The sequence below is a fragment of the Equus asinus genome, chromosome 11 (assembly GCF_041296235.1).
Source record: "Equus asinus isolate D_3611 breed Donkey chromosome 11, EquAss-T2T_v2, whole genome shotgun sequence".
In the NCBI taxonomy this organism is placed as follows: Eukaryota; Metazoa; Chordata; class Mammalia; order Perissodactyla; family Equidae; genus Equus; species Equus asinus.
The window spans coordinates 44,523,785-44,531,709 of record NC_091800.1 but is presented as its reverse complement, the minus strand read 5'-3'; positions in this window follow the sequence as shown (position 1 = coordinate 44,531,709).

The window sequence follows — 7,925 nt, the reverse complement described above, 5'->3', positions numbered from 1 at the left end:
TTATTTTATTTTATACTTCATTTCATTTAGAGAAAGAAGCTTACTTCTAAAAGGTAAGTTCCATCGGGATAGATATTCTATTTTAATAATTACTGTATCCCCAGGTCTCAACTAATCCTTCATACAAGGTAGCACACACTTAATAATTTTTATATGAATAAACAAAAATGAATTAGTGAATTTGACTTCACTCAAAGGTAATTATTATTGACAGTATTTGTTAACTATAATTAATTTATCCTTGAACATTATGGCTATAGGCACACGTTCAGTTTTTCCACAGAAAATGTAAAGTTTTTATTTCATGCTGAAAAATATATTGTATGTTCAACTAATTGCTACTATTGATCACTTTAAATGTTCTTAGTTCAAACAAAAATGAGACAGAAGAAAAGAGTTATCTAAATGTCTGTGAAAAGAAAATCTGGTCAAAATCAAGGAAGAGGAATGCACTAATAAAATGAGGTAATAAAAGAATTGTGACATATCTTTCACCTATGGATCAACTTTATCTTCCTCTGAAAGCCCAACATATTTCTCATCAACTAACCTTATAGCTCAGCTGGTAAGCCATTTTCCTTGTACATAGGAAATTTAAGCTAATTCAAGTTTTTGCTTAAGTAACACACAATTAATAAAGTGGTTCTGTTATCAAAAAATACATCCCCAAATTGGACACAAATGCCTTCTGGATTATTCATAGTTTTGGATAATCCATGCTGCTGCTCTCTGAAGTTGAGAATTATTTGTAAAAACATTCTAGAAATGTGCTAATTACTTAAATAAAAATAGATCATTTCTATACTAGCAAGCATAATTTTGATATTTATACTCTGGATATTTATGACATAACATCTGTCTAAAATTTCATGTGTTATCTAAATTAACTACGATAGATTGAATAAAATTAGTAGAAAGATTTTTATTAAGCTAGAATAACAAAAATAAGGATGTTTAAAAACAAGCAGCATCTCTATATTTTCTATTATAACTTTGAAAGTGATGTTATATAAATACAGATATAATTATTCTTTTTTCTCCAACTCAACCTACTGAGAAATCCTTTGACCTCTGTGAATAGTTAACTTAACATTTTGATCCTTTCTTACCAAAAAGTTGCATTCATCTAATATTTGCTCACCTAGTTGAAACCAATAGTCACTCTAATATCTGATATATACACAGCTAATTGGGAAAAAAGAAGTGACAACGTTTTTTAGAGTTTCCATCTTCTTCAAATAGCTGGCTTTGTTCCATGAAAACCACAGTGGGATGATAGAAAAGTTTTCCAGAGGGATATTAAGTATTTTTTGTAGATAAAAGAAATCAATTTCAGTGTGATTTAGCATCAGATAAAAGGCAAATATGGAAACCATATCTGTCACTATTAGGAATCTTCAAGGCTCTCTCACAGAGTGATTGACTTCTTATTTCATTCACTTACTGATTCCAGAAGTTTTCATTAAGTCTACTGTATACCTAGGATTATGCTAGATACTACCTACTTATAATCAGATTGGCACAGTACTCTCAGTAAATTCCACAATGGAGGTGAGCACAAGGTGCTGTGGGAGCAAATGTAAGGAGTTTTCTACTCCGGGAAATATCTGGATTCTCCATGATTAGTAAGATTAACCCCCTTCTCTTGATTCTCTTGGTCTTCCAATATATTCTTCACAGACTTGCCAAAATTATTTTTGCTAAAAATGAATCTCTTGTTACTTTTCAAGTTAAAATCTTTCCTACTGCTTTCCTGGCAAAAACCAAACTTCTTTTATGGCTCATAAGACTTTTCCTGATTTTCCTCTGCCCACAGCTACAGACTCATCTCTTGATATTCTCTAAATATTCCTCGAAATATCCTACACCATAAAGCCAACCCACAAGAGTTATATTTTCCCAAATTCATCTTTTTCTTATTATTCTGCTTGAATGCAGTTGTCCAACTTGTTTAATCTTACTCTTATCTTTAGACTCACCTTAAATTTCATCAAAGGAGGAAAATTTTTCCAGATCCATCATGCTGTCTAGATGGCCCTCCATGATATTCCCCTATGATCTGGCACTTTCATTTGAATACTTTCATCATATTATACCATAAAAGCCTCTGCCAAACTTGACAGGAAATATTTGAAGACAAAGACAGTTTCATTCATTTCTACATTTCCAGGTTAGTACACTATATGACAGACACATAGTAGGCAGTCAATAAAAATCTGCTAAATGAATTAAATGGTAATTGATTGTGAAGCAGCAATAAATTGCTTTTTTGTCTTTTTTCCCTCAGAGAATTCATCCCAGAGACACAAGGATGGAAATTTATAAGTTTTGGGGATTAGTATGGCAATATCTCTCCACTTCCTAGGTGATGTCTCCACCCCTGGTCTTTTCCTCATTAAATTTGTCCTCAGACTGTGTTAGAACATCCTCTTTTGGACACTTATAATAATCTCATCCTAACTGGGCTGGGCCTGAGCTATCACACTATATCTTTACACATATATATGTTTATTTGCCCACAGTTTCCATGTCGTCTTTTGCATATCCAGTATGGAGTACAGTGCCTGAAACATAATATTTTCTCAATAATTTTCCATTCATCTATTTACTCGTCTAGCAAGTATTTATTTAGGAGCTTCTATTGAGTGGGGAAGATAAACATTGAACAATCACCAACACAGTGTTTGTAATATTACAGATTGAGATAAGCAAGCAAAGGAAAGAATACAATCATAGAGGTCCACTTAAGATGGGAACCTGGCCTAAAAACTGGGCCACCAGGTAAGGTTTCCCTGAATATTTAAGGGGGAGAAAAGTATAAATGTCGAATTGGAGTTACATAGGTGAAGCCGGGCAGAGGGGAGGGCATTCCAAACAGAACAGGAGTACACAAAGAACCAGTGGTGAGAAGCATGCAGTAATCAAGGAATGAAAAGAATGACTGTATGTTTGAATCTTAAAGAGCAAGTGCATAGGTGGTATGAGATTAGAGGAAAGAGGTAGGAAGGTAAGGGTCAGACCATTGAACCCTGTTGGCCACAGTAAGGATTTGAGGTTTTTTACAGATGCAGGGAGAATCAATTAATAGGTCTTGAGCAGAAGATGACATATTTCATCTTTTAAAAAGCAACTAAAGTGTGAGCAACTGAATATAATCAGGCAAGAATAAATATGGAAGACTAGGAATCACACGAGATGAAATAGCCAGACCAGGGTACAAATAATGCATATAGAGTCAATGAAATGGATATTAGGAAGTAAAAGTAAAATCAATAAGATTTAATGAGAGATGGGATGTTGCAGGTGACAGAGAAAGTTGTGTCAAGTTAACGGGGTGGATATTGGGCCATTTTCTAGTAAGACTGTAAAAAGAATAAAGGAATGGATAAGTGAGTGATATGACACAATTCCAAAGGCATAATACGGTAACAGTGATAATAATAATATTGAAATATTTGAACAGAAATTTAAAGTTGAAAGATGAAATCAGGTATAACTTGAAGAGGGTTGATGAAAGGGAGTTCACAGAAGGCTGGAGAGAAACAAATGAAGTGTAATAATTTTCAGAGGTCATTATAAAGGAGAAAGTCCTGTTTAGATTTTTGAGGTTTGAACTGTACTATGGGATGGCCAAGATAAATGTGAAAATCGAAAAGGAAAGTGGAGTGATGTAAAGTTAAAAGTCAGTTGATTAGGAAGCACAGAATTGAGTGATAATAGCGACTGGATTGAGGAGTTCAATAAATCATTGACATTGTTATTAAAGGAACTATAAATGATTAAGCATGAAGAGAGGAAGCAAGTAAGCCAGGTGTTGAAGTCATCAAGGAAGATGGAGGAATTGCATTGATCTTTTGGGAAAGATGCAAAGTTACATGGCATGACTTCAAATAAATTGTGATATCTAAATTGGAAGCAGGAGAGCTAATGTTTCAGTGTGACGTGGCAGCAGATCAATAGTCTGAAAATAGTATATGGGCAGAGTGGATACAATTCCACCTTCAGTTGAGTTGAGGAGAGTGGGAGATGTTAATATTGCCACTTTCGTGCCACACCAACATCTTATATTTTAGCACTCTTGATCGCAAGTTACAAATATACAATTTAAATTAACTTTTCTTCACAAAAAGGGAATTTTTTGGCTGTCAGTTGAAAACCTACTTTAGTACATATCTTAGTATAGGTGTTCAAGTGATGAGTCAGTCTCTCTTCCTCTTCTTTGCTCTGTGAAAGTGTCGATAACAGGAACGGTCTATAACATGGTGGCAAAGATAATTCTGGCAGCTTGAGGTCTACATGGTACTTAGTTCTCGTATCATTCACTCTTCTCAGACAGTACCAGCAAAAATTACGGGGAGAACTTCTATTGACTGTTGTATTACATACTATCCTCAAATAAATCACTGTGACTAGAGACATGTCGTACTCTGGTTGGCGAGACCTCACTCATGGGTCCACCTTTTGGCTAGCGGTGAAGAAGGGGCTACCCCTCTAAAACCACTAGTATGAGGTACACTTTTGAAAAAAAGGGTTCTATTTTCAGAGGAAAAGTGTTCCCAAACCTTCAAAAACAACATTTATACTCAATGTAATTCAGAGTCAACATTTATAAAGTGAAGTCATCTTTCTCTAAAAATCTATTTCTCCTTCTTTACATTATTTCTTAACCAGTGATCCCTTCTTCTTTTTCTTTTGCCCAGGCAGATTATCTGGGATTCATCCATGACTCTTTCCTTTCACACAGGAAATTTAATTTATATTTAGTTAGAAAAGCATTTGAAGGAAAATATATAGGTGTAGTTAAAGTTTACGGCATACAGAAGGAGGAGTTTTGAAGTATTTAAACACTGCCATATATTAATGGTTTTCTTACATTTAGGGACCAATGAATCCAAGAAAAATTTATTACTACGATTTTTCTTTAATTAAGTCATTTTGACATAGTGGTTAAAATGATAGGATATAGAGTCAACAAACTTGAGTATGGCACTCAGTATACTCTGACATTGGACAAGCTTATTTATCTGTAAAATGGAGACAATTATAGAACCTTATTCAGCAATATAATGTCAGAACACAATGACATAATGTGTAAAATTTTCTCTCTATGGTGTCTGTTTCATGGCAGATGTTTAGTGTGTTAAATATTATGTTATTAATAGAACCTGCCTCTGCTTTGTGATTTGGTCTTTTCTCTTTGTTATAGCTTTAAAATGAGGAATATGCTATTATCCTTGTTTCTTTTAAGAATGGCATATGTTTCTGTGTGGATGAGCTGATGGTGTCGAGGAAGACAGGTGCTCACTTTAATGTTTAATAGTGTTAGTTAATCCTTTAGGTTATTTTATATAGACAGCAAAGCAATGGAGAATGGAAACCTGCTTGGCATCTGTCAGTAGACTAAAACCTTTAGGGCCCTACCCTCTCTTCAGGCCCAAAGAAGGAAGAAAGGAAAAGGGAAAACTGATTCTTTCAGAATATAAAAGTAGCAAGAAGAGTTGGAAAATAGAAGTAAATTTGGAGAAACCTTTTGGAACCCATCTTTAGTTTTGCTCCAGCAACCTGAACCTCAATTTTTGCAGTGATTCACATGGCTCTGCCTATCTATCTGCCCTCCTTTTCTGCATCTGTCCAGTTTAAATTTAAGAGTAGGGCTAATTAAGTGCTTCTGGGATATTGTAGGAACTAGTCAAACCCAATTTCAATTGTTTAATCAATAAAGCAAATATGCCTTCTGCAAACTATATTAGTTTTGCTTTTTGCCTCCATCTAAGAAAAATCTATGTATGTACTTAAGTAAAGCTTGAAAAGATAGCATGGATAAAAATACCATTGTAATTGACCACTCCTTCCTTGTGTGATAGATATAAATACAAATAAAAGGTTCAGTATTCTTCTGAGCATGAATTAAACAAATATATGATACAAAGTCAAACTACTTTCAGATTATCTTGATCCTATGCTGTGAGAGTCGATTTAGAAAAAGTGAACAAATCGTATTATGTAAATAGGTGTTAGAGTGGGGATCTTCTTTCTCCTCTCCTTGTGTTTCTTTGTCAAAGGACAATAATTAGTGTAACACAAACTTGGCTCTCTAAGCTTCTTCCCTTATTCTTTAGTAGGGCAAAATGAGTGAATTATTTGATTGATAATTTTTTTTGTGAGGAAGATTGGCCCTGAGCTAACGTCTGTTGCCAATCGTCTGTTGCCAATCGTCTGTTGCCAATCTTGCCAAGATTGGCAACAGACGTTAGCTCAGGGCCAATCTTCCTCCTTTTGCTTGAGTAAAATTGTTGCTGATCTAACATCTGTGCCAGTCTTCCTCTATTTTACGTGGGACACTGCCACAGCATGGCTTGACAGGTGGTTTTAGGTCTGTGTCTGGGATCCGAACTGCAAACCCCAGGCTGCCAAAGCCAAGTGTGTGAACTTAACCACTATGCCTCCAGGCCAGCCCCAGATTAATAATTTTGAAGCAAGAATCAGATAAATGTAATTAGTATCAGCACTCTTCCTTCTTTTAGGGGTCTGCTTCCTTCCAGAGAAAATGAATTCTACACCATGCAGATCCTTTCCATAAGCTTAGCTCAGGGTTTGTCAACCACGACACTATTGACAGTTTGGACCAGATAATTCTTTGTTGTGTGGACTGTCTTATCCACACAAGACATTGTCCTGCATTGTAGGACGTTTAGCAGCATCCCTGGCTTATGTTCCCTAGATGCCAGTAACACTCCCCGACTTGTGACAACCAAAACTCTCTCCACATATTGCCAAGTGTCCCCTAGGGCTGAGGGGATCACTTCCAGTGGAGAACAGCTGCTTTGAGGCTTACCATCACAGGGAGCACTGCCCTAGACTGAATGAGTGACTCAGCCTAATTTTAATTAACCTGAGCCAAATTCTACTCTTTGAGTAACAAAGCTGGTACTTTAATTTCTACCTATGTAATTCCTTTGTCTCTCTTAAACGGTCCAACCTCTAGAAGGAGTGTTGGTTTACAGACCTTCTACAATTTCAGTTCTGGAGAACATAATTAGATTTTGTTTTTGTTTGTTCGAAAAAATTGACTATAAATGCAGTATGAGCCCATTGGTGGGAGGAAAGAGGTAAAATATTTTAAAATGCTAAAATATAATCTTGACTTCCCTGTCAATATTAATTTGTCTGAGAGACACACTCATTTCTTTAGATATGGAATAGATGGCAAGTTTTTGAAAGAGATAAGGACATGGTCAGAGAAAGGGATATATTTTTTCTAGTCTCACTTTGCCTGAGAACTGTTTGTCATACTGTTGAGATTAATTGACAAGAGCGTAGACTCTGGCGTCAGACAGGCTTGAGTCATTTATTAGCTCTGTAAACAGTATTTAATAGAAAAATTTCCTCTGATCTTGTTTTTCTCACCTCTAAAAGAGGGTGATATCAGTACCTCCTTCATACATTTTTATTTTTGAGGATTACATTAGATAATGTGTGTCAAGTACTTATCACAGTATCTGGCATATAAGAAGCACTAAAAACAATTATAGCCATTATTCTAATTCACACTCAAAATGATGACAGCAGGATAATGTGCTCAGGGTGGAAAGCACAGTGATCATTGAGACTCTGGGATCAGCAGAGATGAGAGAGACTATTTAGGACATCAGTCCACAGAGTGTAACCCAGTTGCTCAGCAAGCTTGGAAGGATGATGCAATAAAAGAGACCGTGAGACTGTAGCTTCAGTGCGTAGAACAACACAGTGAAAACATGCAAACTCACAGAGGGAGAGATGGGCATTTTCCAATCGAAGACAGATAATCACAAAAAGCATTGCCATCATTAGTTACCTCAGTCGGGGAGAGAAACTCGTCGTTGTCAGAAAGCACATTTTGCATTTCAGTGAGTGCAGAAGGTGTCAAAGCCCTGCAGACAGCTTCC